At 47.2% G+C, this 21,537-nt stretch overlaps 1 protein-coding gene across 1 annotated transcript in view; it reads right to left on the bottom strand.

Annotated features, from left to right (window-relative positions):
• ARHGEF3 (Rho guanine nucleotide exchange factor 3) overlaps positions 1-17,463 on the bottom strand; it is a 281,901-nt gene extending 264,438 nt beyond the window's left edge. The window contains exon 1 of the mRNA XM_074199129.1: positions 17,420-17,463. The gene's annotated coding sequence lies outside the window, so the exon portion shown is untranslated. The remainder of the gene's footprint in view (positions 1-17,419) is intronic.
• Between the last annotated feature and the right edge of the window lie 4,074 nt (positions 17,464-21,537).

Genomic DNA, 21,537 nt, shown 5'->3' with positions numbered 1-21,537 from the left:
AAATTGTAAAATTCAAAATAAATAAAATCTTTCTAAGTTAAAAAAAAATAGTCCCTCATATAGACTCCAGCAATTGGGAAATGAGAACAGGATGGAGATAGCCATTCAGCTGGTGCATGTCCAAAGTCAAATGGTTCGCACACCTCTGACCATGTTACATAGTTATATCCATAAATACACAGTACAGGTTTTTACAGGCAAATCCGGAAACAGAGCCCTTCCAGAGGTGCCAAGGCAAATACTGCTCTGCCTCAATAAGATCCTGTGGCCTGAGATGCCAAGAACTGCCCACCCAGGGTTGAAGGTCTGCCCATCCTTCAAACACTTCCCACAAGCACCAGGGAAGGGCTGGGCGGCCCATCGAACCCAACTCCAAGGCTCCGGAACCAGGGTGTTGGGGTGTTCACCTGAGGCTCAGCCCAGGCCAGAGCTTCCAAGTCACTGGACAGCTGTGGATCTCAGGACCCACCTGGAGCTGGCCAGAGATCATCCTCTGACTTGTTTTTCACAGACTGCCCACAATGAGTGGGCACGATGGGCTCCGTCTGGACAAATCCTGGAAAGAGTCGGTCTCCTTTCCGGAGGTGGCCACAAACCAAATGAAGACTAATTACAGCCACTACCTAATTAGCTCCTTCCAGGAGCCACCCCTCCCACCAGAGGGGCACAGCTGACAGCCTGGGCACAGAACACACCAGTTCAGAGGTCGGAGCAGCCCCCAGGGACAGCAGGGTGGGAGACCCGGACCAACTCATCACACCTTGAAGCATCAGTAATGTAAGGCTGCCAATTTGCTGAGCACAGACTTCGAGCAGAGGGACAAGATGCGGGTCCCTGCTTGCAGCACCTTAGGGTACAACTGGGAGGGGCTGAAACCAGCTGCCAACCCATCTCAGGCCAAAAGGAGAAAGCTGTAGACCTGAGTCCTCTACAAGGTTACCAATGGGCTATTAGCTGTTAAACCCGGTGGATTCTTCTCAAGTCAGTTCTGACCCGGGGTGGGGGTGGGGGGGTCCTCTCCTACTCATCCCTTTTTTGGACTCAAGGCCTGGCACTCCTCCCTCATTACCAACCCTCTCAGCTTCCTCCTGACCACTGAACCTGTCCCCTGTTCTCTCTCTTATTTATCTCCCTCACTTCAGTGGGTTCAAGAACTCTGGACATCTCCCACATTAGCATTCTGAGGCTCACCACACTGAAACTTCGTCCTAAGCCCCCTCCAAACTTCCCTATTTCTGTCCAGGATGCCACCATCCTTCCAAGCACCAGCTTCTCTCACCCCTCCTAAAGAATTCATCTCCAAGGGTTATGGATTCTAATCTACAATATGGATCACAGATCTCTTCCCCTACACCCATCAGCTCCATTCAGTGGTTTCACATTCCCCCATTAGAATATCAGCTCCTGGAGGGCAGAGACTGCTTTTTGTTAGGATGGTTAGAGCTTACTGCAAAATTACAGAGCAACAGTACACAGTAGGCACCTAATAAATGTTTAGCAAACATCACAGTATGAAGAGTTGGAAACTGAATGGGCAGTTTGGGGTAGTGACTACTGTTCTGGCCCAGGAGTCAGGGAGACCTGGCTTCAAATCCCATTTCAGATACTTTTGAGCTGTGTGACACCTGGTCATCACTGCACCTCTGTCTAACTTGGTTTCCTCATCTGTAAAATCTGTAAATGGACAATTGATAAATGGTCAAAGAATGTGGACAGGTTTCAGATGAAGAAATTAAAGCTATCTACAGTCATTTAAAAAAATGCTCTAAATCATTATTGATTAAAGAAATGCAAATTAAAACTCTGAAATACCATTTCATACCTATCAGATTGGCCAATATGACAAAAAAAAAGGAAAATGATCGGTGTTGGAGGGGATGTGACACTAATGTATTGTTGGTGGAATTGTGAACTGATCCAACCATTCTGGAGAGCAATTTGGAACCATGCTCAAAAGGCAATAAAAATGTGCCTACCCTTTGATCCAGAAATATTGCTTCTAGATCTGTATAAGACCCACGTGTACAAAACCATAGCAGATCTTTTTGTAGTGACAAAGTACTGGCAATGAAGGGGGTGCCCATCAATTGGGGTGTGGGTGGTTGAACAAGCTGTGGTATACGAAGGTGATGGAGTTCTATAAGAAATCATAAGCAACTGGACTTCAGAATAGCATGGAAAGACATGAACTGATGCTGAGTGAAGTGAGCGTGGCCACGTTAACTCCAACATTGTGTGATGATCAGTGATGGTCATCGTGCAAGGCAGAGACAATCCTGAAGGACTTGTGATGGAAATTACCATCCCCATCCAGAAAATCACTGTGGAGACTTGAACGAATCAAAGCAGACTATTGCCAATGTTTTCAGTTTGGTTTAATTTTATGTTTTCCCCCCCTCTTATGATTTTTTCTCCTTTTGTTCTGATTCTTCTTTCACAACATGAATAATCTTGAAATATATTTAATATAGCTATTTACATTTATAACCCAAATCAGATTACTCACTGTCAAGAGGAGGAGGGAAGGGAAGAAAGAAGAAAACATAGAACTAAAAATCTTGCAAAACATGAATGTTAAAAATTTATCTTTATGTGTAATTGGAAAAAAAGAAAAATCACATTAAGAAAGGAGGGGGTTGGGCAGCTAGGTGGTGCAGTAAATAGAGCACCAACCCTGGAGTTGGAAGGACCTGAGTTCAAATCTAGCCTCAGACACTTAATAATCACCTAGCTGTGTGACCTTGGGCAAGCCACTTTACCCCCATAGCCTTTCAAAAAAAAAAAGAAAGAAACAAAAAAGGAGGGGGTTAAACAAGGCCCTCCTTTCCTTCCTCCCTCTATGGATGTCCTTTCCAGTTCTAAGGTCCTATTATTTTAAATATCTAAAATCAATTCTTAAACCAGAAGATTGTGTGTCCAATCATTCTATTCCATGACGAGACCACCCATACTTGAGAAGAAAGCACTTCGAGACCCCTCTCCCCACATTCCATCCAAATGTGGTATGTCACAAAAACTAGCTACTTAAACAGAAGTCACCTCCTTTCTTTTCTAGCTTTCTTGTTTCTGCCACTCCAAACACTGGATGAATCAGCCACAGTGGCTGACTATTTGTGGTTCCTCTCATCTCCCATCTCTACGCCTTTGCCTCCCCACCACCTCTGAGAAGCCCTCACTCACTTCCAGGCACACCTCCTGCAGGAGGCCTTTCTCCATCTTCCTCCACAGCTTGTGCCTTCTATTCTTAGTATTCCCAGAGCCTACCTTGACTATCTAACTTAAATATATCTAGTGATTTGCATGTTATCTACTCCATGAGAATATGGGTTCCCTGAAAACAAGAACTGGTTTCATTTTTCCTTTCTACTCCCCAGTTAAACTCCATCCAGTGCCTAGGAAACAGGAGGCGCTTAATAAATGTTCCCTGGCTGATGACTGAACAACAAAATACATTTTGGAAAGGAGAATCATGAAACAAAAAGAATATCAGAGGGGAGGGGCACCAAAAACCTGGACAATTTTGTTATGATTAAATTTAATATCCTTCCTTGCCCCCCCCCCCCCATGCCCGCACCTTTTTTACACAAATGGTCAGTTTCACAAACAATTCTCTCTTTTGTCCTACTTTGGGTGTTTGGCTGTTTTGATTGAGTCTGTCATTTTAAAAAAAAAAAAACTTAAGAAAAGCTCAAGGCAAGGCCAGGCGACCAACTTTAATTAACGTGTTTGTTGGGAGCTGTTTCTAGTGTGTTTGTTCTCATCAGCAGTTCCTAAAAAAAAAAAAAGTCCTAGTTTCGGGACTGAACCTTCTAAATTAGAAGCGAATGTGAAACAAAGAGACCCACTTCCCTATGAGACTGCCAGCCAAAAGGCCATTCCCATCACTGAGCCCCCTACAGAGGCAGGGCGAGCCAATGGTTAGGCTGCGGCCTCAGCTCCAGCTCTGATTTCAAGCTCCCTTAAGGAAACAAAGCTGAGTTTTACTCCATTCCCAAAGGTCAAAATCAGAGGAGGAAGGGTCAGGCTCTCCGAGCATCCTCCATGTCTGTGTTTCACTCGTGGAAGGCTCAGTTGAACCATTCAAGGTCATACAGCTGGCAGGTTTAACCCAATCACCATTAAGATAAATAGGATTATAGGATCAGAAATTCAGAGATGGACCCTTCCATCCAATATTTTACAAGTGGGGAAACTGAGGCAGAGGTTAAAATGACTTGCCCAGACCAGATTCCAAATCTAGCCTTTTTTTTCCTACTGCCACATCTTGGTAAATCCTATATAGCCTCTGTACAAATGTAAACTCCCTGAGGGCAGAGGTTATTTCATTTTGGCCTAGAAACATGTCATGCACTTAGTACTTTTAAAACATTTGTTTATTTGAATTTACTATGCACCACAGACTTCTGGGAAATGAAGAGGATATCCTCTCAAAGAGAAATAACATAAAATGAAACTCTTAAAGTAACAACTTCTCCTCTGGAAAAAACAAAAACAAAAACTCCCCAGTGGATTAAATGGTTGTTAAACAGGACTGGGGAGTCTCCCAGGATGCCCTTGGGGTAAACCATGACTTTTTTGACTGTATGATCCAAGGGGAAGGGTCAAGGTCCTGATCACATTTGGGGTGACTACTCAGCTCTGACCAGCTCATCCCAAAGAACTGGAGGGAGACCAGGATCTCTGGAAACCTTGGCTAGACCAAAACAAATTGTACATTAATCTCCATTGTACTGTAAGGAGTCCAAGGGAATGTCACCACAGAAGGGTGGAGGCCACAGGAAGCCTGGAAGAAGGATGGGCTGCGGAGAACAGCATCTGTCAGTGTTTATTCAGCCCCATCTAAGGGGGAGAGACCCTAATCTGATGGGCTTCAGTCCTGTGAAATTAAAGAATACACTTCCATTTCTCAGTTGTAAAACAAATCCCACAGATTCAGAGAGGGAATGGACCTTAGTCCAACTTCCTTATTTTTCAATTGAGGAAAGTGAGGTCTATAGGCTGGAAAATGACTTACCCAGAGGCACATGGGCAGCAAGTGTAGGGATGGATGTGAAAATGGAAGTAATTAGTCTGGAGAATAAAACATTTGAAAGGGAGAAAGAAAAACAGGACTAAGCAAAGTTGGAGTCAGATTATAGGATCTTTGGGGTCAAGGTGTTTATACTTTATTCATCAGGCAATGAGACCATTGAAGGTTCCGGAGCCAAGAAATGGCCTGATCAGGTGGTATGACGTCACACATAATATATTGCAGTCTGATTCTTGCCTTGCCCTCTAGTCAAATTGACTAGATATTTGAGTAAATATTGGCGGGGGGGGGGGGTCCTGGAGCTGTTTCATCCAAGACTTTGGGGAGACCTTCCATTTGCCTCTGTTTCCCTATTAGATACAAATTCCTGGAGAGGAGGGCAGTGGGTATCTCATGCATCCCTGCTATCTTCTACAAGGTCCAGCAGAGGGACTTGCACAAGGTGGGCTCTCAACCAGTTTCTTGCATTGAAATCCTACGGATCTCATTACAGAGCAGCTAGGTGGCACCACAGATAGTGTGCTGGGCCAGGAGAGAGGAAGACTATCTTCCTGAGTTCAAATCTGGCCTCAGACACTTAGTAGCTGTGTCTGCTTTGGCTAAGTCACTTAGCCTGTTTGCCTCAGTTTCCTCAACTGTCAAATGAACTGGAAAAGGAAATGGCAAATGATTCTAGTATCTTAGCCAAAAAAAAAACCCCAAAAGGGTCCCAAAGAGTCAGACATGACTGAATCAATTAAACAACAACAACCTAATGTTCTTAGAAAACTTCCTGACTTTTTTCAATAGGTTTATCAATTTTAGCAGTTTTTTTCCTTTTCTTCCTTCTTTCTTTAAAATCTTTGTTTTCTTTAAAATCTCTTTGAGAGGGAGGAAGGGAGAGAGAGAAATCTAGATAATGTAAAATTGCCCAAATGTATTAAAAAACAAGAAAGAAAACTTCCTGCCCTGGCCATACCTCCCCCTTAACTCTAGACTCAACAGGCTCCCAGTTTCTGGGTACCCTCTCCAGGCCCAACCCTTAACGTGTTCCTGTGTTCTCTTGGTGCAGGGCTGTGATTCATTAGGTGACCTGTGCCCCAAAACAAACCACCTCCACCACCAGCCCTACCCTGAGTGGGCCCCACCTGTCGGGTGGGTTTGTCTCCTGAAGAGTGGTCAGGGTTTATGGTTCACACAAACTTTGATCACTTGCAGGAAAGCCAGAAAAATCCGAGGCAAATACAGACCATCTTTAGAGTGATCTAGAGAAGGCTTTTCCCACTTTAATCCCCAGGCTGACTCAAAATACCATTGAGATGCCCGACTATCCAGAGAGAAATCCTGCACTCAGGTGCCCTTCTTTTAGTGAAGGAAGAATAGGTCCAGACTCTCAGTGATAAGTCTGTGTTAGGCACTGGTCATTTTCTAACCTGAAGATAATGTCCCCTTGAACAGCACGGAGAGAGTGTTCTATCTTTAAGTAAGAAGGAGCCCCCAATGAAAAACCAATTCAGAATTAAGAAATGTGTGCAGGGGGCACAGTGGATAGAGCACTGGCCTTGGAAGTCAGGAGGACCTGTGTTCAAATCCGGCCTCAGACACTTAATAACTCCCTAGCTGTGTGACCTTGGGCAAGTCATTTAATCCCATTGCCTTCCATAAACCAAAACCAAAACCAAAAAAAGAAGTGTGTAAGGAGTGTTATCTCGGATTTCTTAAGACCCCATAAATTAAGAGGACTGTCACTTAAACCAGCTAAGTCAGAGGTTTGTGATCTCTTCTGTGTCATGAGGGTCTTTGGGCAATGTGAGATGCCTATGAACCATTTCAGAAAAAAATGTGTTTAAACATATAAAGTATAATATGCAGGATTGCAGAGGGAAACAATTCTGTTAAACTATAATTATCAAAATAGATTTTTAAAAAGATAACAGCCCCCATGTTAAGAACCCCTGCTTGCTCTATGCATAGGAAGATTCCCACCTGCATAAAATCTCAGTAACTCTCAGACACTTAATACTTGCTTAGCTGTGTGACCTTGGATAAGTCATTTAACCCCATTGCCTTGCAAAAAAACAAAGGAAAAAAATCTCAATAATAATATTAGTTACTCCAAGGGTTGAGATCTCTACCAAAAAATTGGGACAGCCTTCATGGACCTACATTGGTGTAATGAAGACCCCAAATGGCCCTGCTCAGTCCCAGGGAGCTAGAAAATGACTTTAAAATGAAGGAGCCCCTTGGAAAATATTTACCTAGAGCTCCAAACATCTAATGACATCACAACTGAGGCCGGAGCATCATCAATCACTCCGTTGTCCCCTTTCTCTGAACAGTTGTGAACCATGCTCTCAAACTCAGTAGAAACAAGGGCTCCTCACAGCACACCCATCCCCAGGCTTCTTGGGGATGCAAACAGGCAACAATGCCACCAAGTCAGCTGTGACTCAAAAGTAACGATGTACCAACTTAGAGAACAAGAGCTCTTTTATATTAAGGGGGGAAAAAAGCTCAAAAAAATATATACAAGTGGTTCTGTCTGTCACTCACATATATGTATGTATTTACATATAAAAGTGTATATTTACCATAGAGAGATAGAGAGATAGATGGACGAGGCCCAACCACTGTCATTTTGGTTTTTGTCTAGCTCCAACAAAATGTGTAGCAAGAGAATGGGCTGTGGTCATTCAGGCCCACTATCTAATTTTACAGAAAAGGAACCTGAGGCCCAAAGACGTTAAATGATATTTCCAGGGTCATACAACTAATAGTAATGCCTGTGGCAGAATTTGAACTCTTCCTGGCTGCAAGGAAGGTTTCTCTCTCTTCACAGTGCCACCCAGATGGAGCATGACATTAGGTTATTGGAGAAGTCTTCTTTCTTAGTATGGTGGGGAACAACTTGAATACCTTTCTCTACAATGGATAGTAAATTTTTTAAATTTATTTTTGGGGTTTTTTCTGACAAGGCAATGGGGTAAAGTGACTTGCCCAAGGTCACACAGCTAGGTCATTATTAAGAGTCTGAGTTTTCCTGGTGAGATGAGCAGAACTAGACAAACGCTGTCCACCCTCACAGCAACATGGGGGCGATGATCAACCTTGAAGGACTCACTCATTCCATCAGGGCAACAATCAGGGACAATTTGGGGCTGCCTGAGATGGAGAGTGCCACCTGTGTCCAGAGAAAGAACTGTGGAGTTTGAACTAAGACCAAAGACTATTACCTCCAATTTAGGGGAAAAAACCTATCTTAGTGTGTGATCTTGCTGTCTCTTATACTTTGTTTCTTCCTTAAGGATATGATTTCTCTCTCTTCACACTCAATGTGGATCAAGGTACAACATAGAAACAAAGTAAAGACTGACAGATTGTTTTCCATGGGGGGGGGGGGAGTAAAATTGGGGGGAAAATTATAAAACTCAAAATAAATAAAATAGTTAATAAAAAAAAGTCTAAGTCCTCCTGACTCCAGGGTCAGTGCTCTATCCACTGTACCACCTAAATGCCCCGATAGTTAATTTTTAAAACTGCCAACTACCCATAAAGTGTCAGAATTTGTCTGATTGGAGAATGGGCACAAAATTAGTAAGATATTAAAACCTTTGTTGCCATAATGCAGTTTTTAAAATTGTCCTGATTATCTCACACATATAGAAATATTAAAGAGAAAGTCAATCTGATACCTCAAGTAATCTCAGAAAAACTCAAAGACCCACTCTAGGAGGAACGTCTCTAAAAAAGAAAAGACCCTGTTTCCTTCTGAAAAGCCAGGGGAAGAGAGTCGGGAGAGAAATACCACCATGATCACTACTGCTGCTGCTGCTGCTCCCACCACCACCACCACCGCCACCACCGCCACCGCCGCCGCCACAACAAGGGATAAAGGTTCAACAGGAAGGTGGAGGACTGCAAACAGAGAGAAGGTAGGAAATGGGACCAAATCTGTGAAAGGGATGAGAGATCAGAGGTCAGAGAAGGGAGAGAAGCTTCCAGGGGGCTGGAGGTGTCCAGTCTGGGGAACAGAGTCAGCGTGTGCCCGAGATGGGGCCTTGAACCCAAGTCCTCCGGATCCGTTCTCTCTGCTATGCTAGGCTGCCTCCCAGTGTGCTCAGTCCCGATCAAAAGGCCTCCCCCACTCCTGGCAAGTTCAGTGAGCAGGGACAATGCAGTCCGCAGAAGGCTCCTTCCAACTCCCAACACAAGCACCAGGAATGATTACCAGGGGGATGACCCTAGGCTGAGGGCTGGGTTTCAGGAATGGCCCTCCCTGCATCTCTTCCCTGAGGTCCCCGAGGCCCCTGCCTCCAGGACCACTTCCTTATTCTGGGATTCGCTCACTGTGGTCTTACCCTGACTTTCCACTTTACAGAAATACCCCAGGAAACCAAAGCCACGTGAGAGTCACCTACCTCTCTTAGCCCCAAACACAAGACTATTCTGCCGTCCTCACCAGGGTAGTAGAATTTAGGGCCGGAGGGCACCAGGTCCCCCGGCTCTGCAGACCACAGGACCCCAGCTCCAGAGTTGCCAAGGGCCTTAGGGACTGCCTTCTGGGCCCACCTCCTCATTTCATACATGAGGGCACAATACCAGGGAAGGAAATGGATTCAAGTCCACGGCTCCAGTCTCCCAGGGCAAAGCTCTCTCTCCAGGGGCAGTAGCTGAGATTTTAGTGCTTCTTTTGTTTTATTTGGGGGAACCAGGGGGAGGGGAGGCCAACAAACCATGATGCAGCGGTGCAGGCAAAACCCCATGCTCAGCACCCTTCTGTATGCCACAGGCTTAGCGCAGGGGTCCTTAACCTGGCTCCATATCCCTAAATTCAGATGATACTAGCTAAAAGCTGCCATTTATATGGTCTCTACTGTGTGTGTGTGTGCATGCTAAACACCTTGTAATTCTTATGGAATCCACACAACACCAAGAGGGAGAGTTGCCTCATTTTACAGGTGGGGAAACTGAGGCAGGTAGCAGTTAACCAGGGTCACCCAAGACACATTGGAACTCAGGTCTTCCTGACTCCAGGCCCGGCCCTCTAGCCACTATGCTGTCCAGTGGCATGAGGAAAAAAAATCTCTCACTGAAATTTTGCCTTTCTTTTCAATTTGAATTGTTTTTTTATTATTTAAGGCAGTGGGGTTAAGTGGCTTGCCCAAGGCCACACAGCTAGGCAATTATGAAGTGTCCTCCTGACTCCAGGGCCCGTGCTCTATCCACCGTGCCACCTAGCTGCCCCCCAATTTGAATTTTTAAACAGCATACATAATTCTGAGAGGGTGCTGGGAAGCCACATCTTAAGAGAGTGGGTGGCTCAGAGGCCCTGAGAAGTTAATTCACTTCCCTCAACTGTAAAATGGAACCCTTAAGTAGTTGTGATGGGGTGTCTGGTATACCATTGGTGCATAATAAAGGTTTGTTGTCTTCTTTCCTTGACAAGGGGTCACTTCATCCATCGATCCATCAACAAGTGGACATTCTAAGTACCAGCTCAGGGCTATCTCATAAACAGATACAAAACCGGAATGTTCCAAAATGCTACCGTGATTGTAAGTTTTAACTGCTAAATGTTAAAGGTCCTCGCCCAAAGACTTGGAGGACCCTGGACAAGGTCAGTGGTCGGGTCTCCTGCCTCACTAACCACTGCACTTCACGGCCTCTCATTCCACCTTGTATTTGGAAAGGAGGGTAAAGTCTTTTGCTTCAGGAAGGTGGGAGTCAGGAGAGTCTCTGGTCACACCCATCCCCCCAGGGCTGCCTGTTTAAGCCAGGAAACACAGGGAGAAGTTGAAGGATTTGTTCAAGGTCAGTGAGCTGTGACAGGAGGAACCCTCCACCCCGGGTCTCCGTGACTCCTGAGATATTTCTGCCTCTGAGCCTAGGAGACAGTTGGGGAAATTACAACAAGGTAGCACTAGGTGCTCCCCCATACAGTTGATGATGCCAAATCTAATGATATCAAGGTAATGCAAAAGAGAGAGAGCTGGACCCGAGTTCAAATCCTCTCTCAGGCGGTTCCTAGCTGCGGGAAAGTCACTTCATTGTTTGTCTCATCTGTACAAAGGGGGGAAATAATAGCACCTCCCTCCCAGGTTTCTGGTGAGGCTGCAAGGAGATATTTGTAGAGTGCCTCACCAGCCACAAAGCATTATAGAAATAATAGCCAAAAAGAAATCACTTTTCATTTCTGCATCTGAAGAAATGCTGCCCTGGAAGTGGGCATCTGCCCTGGGAAGTCCCACATGGTAAGCCCACTCATGCTCCAAACACATGTTTTTAACTAGTATAATGAACTCTTCTCCGGGAACTGCTTTTGGGGCAATTCAACAAGGATTCGTTTTTGTTCTAGGTGCTGGGGATCAAAAGGCCAACAGAAACAAGCCTTGTCCTCTAGGAGCTTACAATCTACCTGGGGGGCGGGGGGGAGATAGGGAGGGAGAGAGAGAGATCTAAATAGAGACCTAGCCCTGCATGCCTGCACACACATCCACCCTACAAAGCTACCCTACATGCATGCAGATGCCAGCGTGATGCCAGAACTCTACACATAATACAGCCACATCTCCAGATCCTCACACACACCTGTGCAATGGGCATACAGACCCCTATATGTGTCCGCACATGTGTCCCCATAGGCACAGAGATACAGCTGGACACATACATGCAGACACATAAGATCAAGGCCAAATAGATCCGCCCCCTTCCTTGGGTCCGTGGGTCACTTCTGACCCAAGTCTGACTATCTCTCTTATTCTCAGGACACAATCTGAATATCTTTTCATAGGCTCCACCTTGCGTGAAGCCCCGATATCCCTGGGTATGTTCAGCCTCTGCAGGGGCCACTTCCCGAGGAGGGGGAGGTTCTGGTAGGTTTGCAGAATCAGCTGGGTCAACTTGAGGGTCAACCTTCTTAATAGTAATTTAAACAGAAGGAGAATCCCCTAGGGTCAAGACCAGAGGGTCTGGAGCTGAGCAGGACCCTGGGGGCTTCATGTGACAGGGCAGGCCTCTGAGGTCTCATAAGGGGAAGGGACTCAGCCAAGACACCTTAGAACCCTCTGGCTCCAAGCTCAAAGCCCCCACATTTACCACACTCTAGAGGAACACCAAATTCAGCCAGACCATCAGGACCCATCTTGGTCCAAGAAAGAGACAATCAAGCACCTCCCTTCTCTTGATAGAGTAGTGTTGAATTCCCATCAAGAGATCACAGGTTGTCAGTTGGCTCCCTGGCACCCTAAATGGGGCTGGCTGGGCACCCCATGCCCTGCCTGATCCTCCATGACTAATTCACTGTCTCGTGGCTAGTTGGCACCAGAAGCCACCTGCCTTCAAAGCCAGATGTGAAGATGGGTCAAGGACTGGATCCAGTGAAGCTATTGGGAAAGGCTAGGAGTGTGAGTCTGAGATCCTCCCTTTTCCCTGGGAAAACCTGTTGGAAAATCTTTCCCTTCTTAGCTTTTCATTTTCTTTTAAAAACTCTAATAAAGTTTCCTCTCTGTGACTTTCCAGTCCTGTTAGTTGAGGGAGCAGGAGCAGAGGGGGAAGCTTTTATGACAAAATACGTGATTACCCCTTGTTCTGAAATTATCTGTGCCGTGACTGGGTTCTGGGATGAATAATAAAATCCCTAGGGACTTTCACACACAAGGTGAAATCGGAGATTCTCACAGAATGGAGGGTGGACAAATCACTTTCCACATCTTGTATTCATCCCATTGTCACCACTGACAATGCAGGCTCTCACCACATCTCATGGACAACTGCTCTCGTGGGTCTCCCAGCCTCCAGCCTCAAGGAAATTCCCTCTATTGATGCTGACTGACTGCAGCACTTTACACATGTTATCTCCTTTGATCCCCTCAGTCTTACAAGGTGGATGCCATGATTATCCCCATGTTACAGATGAAGAAATGAAGGCAACAGAGAGAAAGTGACTTTCTCAGAGTCATGCAGCTCATGTCTGAAGTTGGATTTGAACTCATATCTTCCTGATTCCAGGACCAGTGCTCTATCCACTGTGCCACCTAGCTGTCTGTTGCTGTGGTAGTAATAGTAATAATGGTGGTAGTAGTAGTAGTAGTAGTAGTAGTAGTAGTAGTAGTAGTAGTGATGGTAGTGGTGTAGATGATAGTGGTGGTAGTAGTAGTGGTGGTGGTATGGATGGTAGTGGTTGCAGTAGTATCAGTAGTAATAGTGGCAGTGTTGGTGGTAGTGGTAGTAGTAGGAGTAGCGGTGGTGATGGTGGTGGTGGTGGTTGCAGTAGTACCAATAGTAGTATCAGCAGTAATAGTGGCAGTGGTGGCAGTAGTGGTGGTAGTAGTAATGGTGGTGTGGATGCTGGTGGTGGTGGTAGTCGCATCAATAGTAGTATCAGTAGTAACAGTGGTAGTGGTAGTGGTTGTGGTGGTAGGAGTGGTAGTGGTAGGAGCTGTGGTAGTGGCGGTGGTAGTAGTAGTAGTGGCAGTATGGATGGTGGTGATGGTTGCGGTGGCAGTGGTAGTAGTGGTAATAATAGTAACAGAAGCAGTGATAATATAGTCATTTAATATTATTGCATAATTAATAATAATAATAATAATAATAATTTTACTATCTTATTAAACATACAGGCCAACCAGAAGAACACAAGGTGACCTCAGGCTCTTAGAAAAAGGAAATGTTCTTGGACAAGGCAGGGAAGACTTCAGAAAGGAGACTGGATTTGAGCTGGACCTTGGAGGAGGTGGGCCTTCTGTCCCAAGAGAAGGCAAAGCATAAGCAAAGATGAGGACGGAGCAAATGCAAAGACAGAGCCAGGTTACTCTACCCTTGGCCACAGTAACCCCGAACCACTCCCACGGCATCTCAGCATCTCACAGACTTCACCCAAAAGAAATGGTCCTGAAATCAATTCTTCCTGAGTCAGTTACTCCAAGAGCCCTAGTGGAGCTCGGTATTTAAAGGCGTCATCCCTGATTCCTTCTGAGGAGTGAAAACTCTCATGGGCCACACAAATCCTCCTCCTCTGCAGCCCTACTTTGTGCCCCTTTGAGTGCGCTCTGAAACCGGAGAGAAAGCCAAGGCACTTCTGGCCCAGAGCACAGAGCCTTGATTGAGCGAGGGCATCGGGGTGAACAATCATCCCTTCATTCAGATCACTCCCCTTAAAATGCAGGTCTGCTCTGCGAAGGGTGAGCCCAGCCAGGCAGCAATAGGACCCCACCCCAGCCCCCGAGTTGCTCCTCTCAGCCAGAGGCGATTCCATCTCTCCCAGTCCCCCAAGACACCTCCACAGACACCAACAACCACCTGTGGGCATGGTGAGGATGGTCTGCTCCTCCAGAGCAAGGAAGACTTCGGTTCCCCCTGCAAGGTGCAAGAGGCCAGCGGTACTGGTACGGTGGCTGGACGCCTCAGATTCAAACATCCCTGTGCATTGGTCTCTTTGAGAAAGGGCGGCTCTAACGCTGCCTCTGCCACTGGCCTCACTGGTCTAACTGGGAGGCCCAAGCGAAACCATGCACACCGAGGGCGCCATATAAAGAAGCACCATCATTACCAGTGCTGACTCTCATCTCACCTTTGGCTCGATGCCTTTCATCAATGCCCCACGTCAATGCCGTTCATTTGTCTACATCTTATGGTACAGAGTGGTTTGCATAATGTCCCCCCTGTGTTAGAAGGTAACCCAGGAACCAAAGCACTTAAGCCCGGGTCTGGCTGGAAACAGGCCCAACCAAGTCAAGGGACTTGGCACAAGTCATCCAAGGAGAGTTCCATCTGGGAAGCCATCTAGAGAATACAGCTTCTCTCATTCCAAGACCAGCTGAACTATTTATTTCATTCATGAACAAATAACAAATCACACCATTTGTTTGGGGGAGCTATGGTCCTAGCACCCTCACCTTCAAGAGCATCCTGGAGGAGCCATGCGGATGTAATCCAGAGTGACCCCGGACTCAGAGTCAGGCCTGATGCCTGGGACAATCAAATGGGTGCTCGGCAGACTTCTGCAAAGCCATCCTTTGGACTTCCACAGTCTCTTCTCCACCAAGTCTAATAGGAGGTTTTGTTTTGTGAACCAGAGACAGGATTGGGGGATTTTCCTACAGTTGTACAAATCAGTTTCCTTTTTTCTGAGCCACTCTTCTGGCAGTCTAGGTCTCTCTACACATGTGTTTAGAGACATATGTGCCCACACAGAGACACTCATACACACAGAGATATTTTCCCTGAGCCCACCGATCAAGGCAAATGAGCCTAGGAGAGTTGTCTTGGGTTTGAGAAAGCAACAATTCCAGACACCGCTCCTTTGGAACAGGGGAGCTTCCCATTCATTTGGTAAAAATGGAAAACCCTGGGGGCAGGTGGTCTGCCCTATTATTTAAAAAGTTAAATGCATTTACCTAGAAATAAGTTGAGTTCTTATGTATTCACCTACCATTCCCCCCCCCCTTAATCATATCACCTCCAAATCTCATCCAGTGAGGGTTCCCTCTTTAATTTTGAATGAACCATCAACTGAGACCTTACTAAGTCACCAGATAAGGGAACCATCCAGGGATTTAGATGTTTAAAAGACCTATTTCATCATTAAGAAACAGTCAGTTTTTGTGTGCAGCTAGGTGGCACAGTGGATAGAGCACCAGGCCTCGAGTTAGGAAGATCTGAGTTCGAATGTGACCTCAGACACTTATTATCTATGTGATCCTGGGCACAATGCTTTACCCTGTTTGCCTCAGTTTCCTCCTCTGTAAAATGAGCCAGAGAAGCCCCAAATGGTGTCATGACTAAACCACCCCAGCAAGTATCAGGTGCTAGGTGTGGGGAATATAAATATATCTCCCAACAACTTTTGTAAAGCAAATAGAAATAAAAATTAATTGTAGTTGGGTCATTTCTCAGAAGAGAGGCTCTGTAACCTAGCTGTGCGAGGCGGTCTCTCCTTCAACTGTAAAGTGAAGTTTGGACACCACTTCTGTAACTGATATAAATTCATCTGGTACAATGATAAGTCATCATTAGGGCATGAGGTCTGTTGAGCAGAAATATGCTCCTTTAAGGGCCAGATCTTTTTGGTTTTTGGTTGGTTTGCTTCTTTTCAACTTTTCTGATGGAAAGAGAAGCTGGGTTCAAATCCAGTTTGCTATTAACTATGTGGCCTTAAGAAAGTCACAGGACTCCTGTAGGCCTCCAATTCCTCCTCTGTAACAGGATGAGACTGGAGAAGAATCATAGGTTAGGTGGGAGACTGTGAATTTGGTGGGGGTCTTTAAAAGATAGATACAGAGAGATATTTAAATAGATAGATGATAGACATAGATAGATGAAAGGAAGGAAGGAAGGAAAGGAAAGGAAAGGAAGGGAAGGGAAGGGAAGGGAAGGGAAGGGAAGGGAAGGGAAGGGAAGGGAAAGGAAGGGAAGGAAAGGAGAAAAGAAAGAAAGAAAGAAAGAAAGAAAGAAAGAAAGAAAGAAAGAAAGAAAGAAAGAGAAAGAAAGAAAGAGAGAGAGAGAGAGGAAGAAAAAGAGAGAGAGAAAGAGAGATAAAGTGGGAAAGAGAGAAAGAAAGAAAAAGAGAGAAAGAAAGAGAGAAAGGAAGAAAGAAAGAGAGAAAGAGAGAAAGAGAGGAAGAGAGAAAGAGAGAAAGAGAGGAAGAGAGAAAGAGAGAGAAAGAGAGAGAGAGAGAAAGAGAGAAAGAGAGAAAGAGAGAAAGAGAGAGAGAAAGAAAGAGAGAGAGAAAGAAAGAGAGAGAAAGAGAGAAAGAAAGAAAAGAAAGAAAGAAGAGAGAGAGAGAGAGAGAGAGAAAGAAAGAAAGAAAGAAAGAAAGAAAGAAAGAAAGAAAGAAAAGAGAGGAAGAAAGGAGGGAAGAAAGAAAGAAAGAAAGAAAGAGAGAGAGAGAGTCACAGAGAGCCAGGGCGCGCGGGAGGAGGGGGCGGCCGGGTGCAGGCCGGGCTGAGGAGGGGAGCCGGAGCCGGAGCCGGAGCCGGAGCCAGGGCCGCGGGTGCTGGGGGGTCCCCGGGGCAGCCCTGGCAGGGAGGGGCGGGCCTTCTCCTCCTCCCGGTTCACAGGTGGAGAAACTGAGGCAGCGGGCGGCTCCCGGGCCCCGCCCCTCCCCCACAGCCCCCCTGAGCCTGGAGACCTCCCGGGCCACGCCCCTCGGCGCCCACAATGGGGGAGCGGCAGCTGGGCCCCCCCCGGCGCAGGTGTCCCCCGCAGGGCGAACCCCGAGTCCTGGCAGCCCCGCCGCGGGGGCGCAGCCTCGCCCCCCGCCCAGCCCGGACCCCCGGGCTCCAAAGCCTGGAGAAGTTTCTGGAGCCGCGGGGCTGGCCCTCCCCCGGCCCGGGTCCCGGGGCTGCCCTGCGGCCGCGGCTCCAGGAGGCGGGGGGCCATGGGGGCCCCTCGTCCCGCCCCCCACGCACTCACCTCGCTCCGGGGCTCGGGCCGGGACTCGGGCAGGGCGGCTGGGAGCGGGCGGGGCGGGGCCGGGGCGGGGCCGGGGCGGGGCCGGGGCGGGGCCGGAGCGGGCGGGGCGGGGCCGGGGCGGGGCCGGGCGCTCCCCCGGGCCCCCCCCCCGCGATCCTCCGGACCCTTGACCTTGACCCGGCCCCGCCCCTCCGGTCGGCCGCCCCCCCCCCCCCCCCCCCGCAGCTCCCGCCGGGGGCGCCGAGGCCGAGGAGGCGGGGGGCAGCGGGGCCCCCAGCAGCGGCCCCGCGTGTCCGCGCCCTTGCCGCCGGCCCCGAGGGCTTGCCGGACCGAGCCGGGCCGCGGCGGCCTGGTCCAGGAGGACCCGAGTTGGGGGCCCCCCGAGGCCTGGCCGCGCCCCCAGGCCCCGCCGAGCCGCAGCGGCCCCGGCTCCTTCCGAAGGCCACAAACGGAGCGGGTGTGGGAGGGGGCGAAGGGCCTGGGCTGGGGGGGCCGGAGCCCACGTGCCGCCGCCCCCCAGCCTGGAGGGCCCGGAGGGCCCCGGGAGGCGCGGGCAGGCCCAGAGAAGACTGGGCCGGGGTGGGGGGGACCTTCAAGTGGGGAGAGGACCTCCCCCCGGGAACCCCCGGGCCCCCCACTCAGGAGCAGGGAATCCCACCCCCGCCCCGGGCCGGGCGCCAGACCTGACCGGAGCCCCGGGGGCCTGGGAGGGAGCCATGAGCCCTGGGAAATGGCCCAGGGAGGGGCCCTGTGGGCCTGGTTCACCCCGGATTGACAGAAACCCCCGGGGACCCCATCTTCCAGCCCAGACGCACCCAGTCACCTTCGGGGGGCCCCACCTCCTAGGCCTGGCCCCTGACTTCGAGCCAAAGATGGCCACCACCGTCTTGACCAAGTCACCTGGCGGCCACAAGGCCCATCGCTGCATCTCTGATGGACCCCCAAAACCCCAAAGCCAATAGCCCGTGCCTGGCCGGGCCCCTGGGGCCCAAGAAGTTCCCTTCCCCCAGGCGGCCAGCGTCTCCAGGTGGGCTTCTACCAGAGCCGGCGGGCGGCAGACGTTGGCACTTCACAAGATGGAAACAGATGCCTTCCTTCGGAGGGAGGAAAAGCTATTTTATTTTCCCTGCCGCCACAAAATAAAAAGCACATAGACAAAAGGAAGAGACAGAATCATCAAAAAGTAAAAATGTCAATGAAATAAAAAGGAACTGTTTTAATTCTTGCCACATCATGGGATTTTTCTGCTATTCGCTGTGGTTGCTCACCACTCCTGTAACTGTGAACCCCACCTTCCTCCAGGACCCTGATGCTCACCCCATACCCTGAGCTGAGGGTGGGGGTGACTCTGGCTCAGGGGCAGCTGCCTTCGACTGGGAAGGTGGCCTCTCAGTCCAACACCTTAGAGGATGCTAGACTTACTGAAATATGACTTCACACGTAGAATGGGCTCGACATCTTGCCTTCCTAATGGGTTCGAGATGGATCAGAAGAAGGGAGAGAATTTGAACTGAAAAAAAATTTTTTTAGGTTTTTGCAAGGCAAATGGGGTTAGGTGACTTGCCCAAGGCCACACAGCTAGGTCATTATTAAGTGTCTGAGACCAGATTTGAACTCAGGTACTCCTGACGCCAAGGCTAGTGCTCTAGCCACTGTGCCACCTAGCCACCCCTGAAAATTTTTTAAAAGAAAATTATTGATAAATGAGCATACCCTTTGACCCAGCAATACCACTACTGGGTCTATACCCTGAAGAGATGATGGAAAAGGGTGAAGACATCACTTGTACAAAGATATTCATAGCGGCCGTTTGTGGGGGCAAAGAAGTGGAAACTGAGGGATTGTCCATCAATTGGGGAATGACTTAACAGACTGTGGTCTATGTATGTGATGGAACACTACTGTTCTATTAGAAACCAGGAGGGAGGGGAATTCAGGGAAGCCTGGAGGGATTTGCATGAACTGATGCTGAGTGAGATGAACAGAACCAGAAGAACACTGTACACCCTAACAGCAACATGGGAGTGAGGATCAACCTTGATGGACTCCCTCATTCCATCAGTGCAACAATCAGGGACAATTTTGGGTTGTCTGCAATGGAGAATACCATCTGTATCCAGAGAAAGAACTGTGGAGTTTGAACCAAGACCTAAAACCTTCAGTTTAGGAAAAAAAAAAAAAAACCCCGTTATCTTATTATGTAATTGTGCTATCTCTTATACTTTATTTTTCTTCCTTAAAGATATGATTTCTTTCTTATCACATTCAACTGAGATCAGTGTGTACCCTGGAAACAATGTAAAGACTATCAGACTGACTTCTGTGGGGGGCGGGGAGAAGGAAGCAAAAATAGGGGGAAAATTTAAAACTCAAAATCTTTCTAAACAAAATTTATTGATATCTTTTGTTTTTATATCAACAAAATTTCTCTATGTAAATCTCTTCCTTTCCTCCCAAAGAGTCATCTCATATGACAGTTTTTTTTAAGGAAAGGAGAAAAATGGGCAGCTAGGTGGTGCAGTGGATAGAGCATGGCCCTGGAATCAGGAGTACCTGAGTTCAAATACAAACTCAGACACTTAATAATTTACCTGTGTGGCCTTTATAAAAATCTTAAAAAAATAGAAAAGGAGAAAACGGGGCAGTTGGGTGGCACAGTGGATAGAGAACCAGCCCTGGAGTCTGGAGGACCTGAGTTCAAATCCAAACTCAGACACTTAATAATTTGCCTAACTGTGTGGCCTTGGGCAAGTCACTTAACCCCATTTGCCTTGCAAAAAATAAAAATCTTAAAAAAAAAAGAAAAGGAGAAAAAGGGGCAGTTGGGTGGCACAGTGGATAGAGAACCAGCCCTGGAGTCTGGAGGACCTGAGTTCAAATTTGACCTCATCTTAATACTTACCTAGCTGCGTGACTTTGGGCAAGTCACTTAACCCCATTACCTTTTTAAAAAAAAGAAAGAAAGAAAAATCAGGAAAACCAATTCATCTATTCTCCATCCATCCACACAAGTCTAAAAATATATGCAACATTCCATACCTGTTGACTTTTGAACTCTGCAAAGGAATAGGAAGAGGATTCTACTCACGTGTCTTCTTTGGAACCATCCACAAGTATTTTTCTCTCAAGCTAAGCACAGAATGAAGATAACTGCAACTCTCAAGGATCTTACATTCTAATGAGTAAAACTCATGTCTACAGAATAAATGTAAAGAAAATGTTATTGTTCGGTCGTCCAGTCATGTCCAACTCTTGAAGACTCCATGGACCACAGAACCCTCCTGTCCTCCACTTTCTCCTCTAGTCTGTCCAAGCTCGGGTCCTTTGCTGCCATGATTCTCTCTATCCATCTCATCCTTTTGCCATTCCCTTTTCCTTTTGCCTTCAGTCTTTCCCAGTGTCAGGATCTCTTTCAATGAATCCCGTTTTCTCATTATGTGGCCAGAATATTGAAGCTTCAATTTTAGTATTTGACCCTTCTATTGAAAAACCTAAATTCTCTTCTTTAAATATTCATGGATTTGACCTCCTGGCTGTTCAAAGGATTCTCAAAAGTCTTCTTCAGCACAATTTGAAAGTGTTGATTCTGTGATAGAGAAAATAAATATAAAATAAAACACAAAAATAAAAATAATTATGAGGGAGTTTGGGAAGGTGGGCACTGCCAATCAGGGGGATCAGGAAAGGATTCATGGAGAAATAAGGTTTTAGCTGGGTCTTAAAGGATGAGAGGCATTTGATGAGGCAGAGGTAAGAAGGGAAAACATTCCCAGCTTAGGAGCCAGGAGAAGGACTGCCATGTTTGAGGTCCATTTGACTGAGATTGGGAGTAAGGTACAATAAGGTGGAAAAGATAGTTTGGGACAAAGTTATGAAAAGGATTTTCTCTTTTTTAATTTATTATTTTGAAATTTAATTCATTTATTTTTTCAACTACATGTAAAGATAGTTTCCAATAAGCATTTTGTTTTATAATGTTTTGAGGTCCACATTCTTCTCATTCCCGCCCTTCCCCCCCCATAGAAAATAATGCTTTTTTAGGTTTTGGTTTTTGTTTTTTGTTTTAGTTTTTGCAAGGCAATGGGGTTAAGTTATTTGCCCAAGACCACACAGCTAGG

Source organism: Macrotis lagotis, chromosome 8 (assembly GCF_037893015.1).
Source record: "Macrotis lagotis isolate mMagLag1 chromosome 8, bilby.v1.9.chrom.fasta, whole genome shotgun sequence".
NCBI lineage: Eukaryota > Metazoa > Chordata > Mammalia > Peramelemorphia > Peramelidae > Macrotis > Macrotis lagotis.
This window is presented reverse-complemented; position numbering and strand designations above follow the sequence as displayed.